Consider the following 720-nt stretch of genomic DNA (forward strand, 5'->3'; position numbering starts at 1 on the left):
CCCAGCGAATGCCACGGGGGGACCCTGTACTATTGGCAGGTTAACTGTCTGGTTACCAAAGGTGTCTAAGGCCTCCGACAGGTGCCACCGAAGGAATTCTAGTCAGCTAGATGAGTCCTGTGATAACAACATAAACCTCCTCAGTAAGGCTGAGACAGTGTCTTTGGCAGTCTCTATAATAGGTTTACCAGCCCTGGCGGTAGGCAACCACGGTCAGATAAGCAAAGTGGCCTGCACCTTAGCGAAGAGCCTGAACACGACCTCACAGGCCCTAGCTGCCCTCAACACCGAGATAAAAGAACTGCGGGGGGCTACGTTGCAGAATAGGGCAGCCATAGACTATTTGTTACTGAGACATAACCATGGGTGCGAAGAGTTCGATGGGATGTGTTGCTTCAATTTGACAGATAATTCTAAGCTAATAGAGTCAAAGGTACAAAAGTTACAGGACATTCTGTCACATATCAAACAAGATGATGGGTTTGATTTTTCGTGGCTTACTTCTTGGCTTCCTAATTTTTCATGGTTGAAGCAGATGTTCCTTTTAATTGTAGCAGGTATATGTATTTTCTTAATGATTTGTTGTGGGGTGCAGTGTGTACCTATATGCTGTGACTCACTCAAAAAGTTGATACCTACCCGTCAACCGAGTGATGTTCATAAAACCTTCGGTCATGGATCCAATCCAGAAGAACCGAGAAGACGCAAAACGGTTCTTGA

Source organism: Alligator sinensis, unplaced genomic scaffold, assembly GCF_000455745.1.
Source record: "Alligator sinensis unplaced genomic scaffold, ASM45574v1 scaffold570_1, whole genome shotgun sequence".
Classification (NCBI taxonomy): domain Eukaryota; kingdom Metazoa; phylum Chordata; order Crocodylia; family Alligatoridae; genus Alligator; species Alligator sinensis.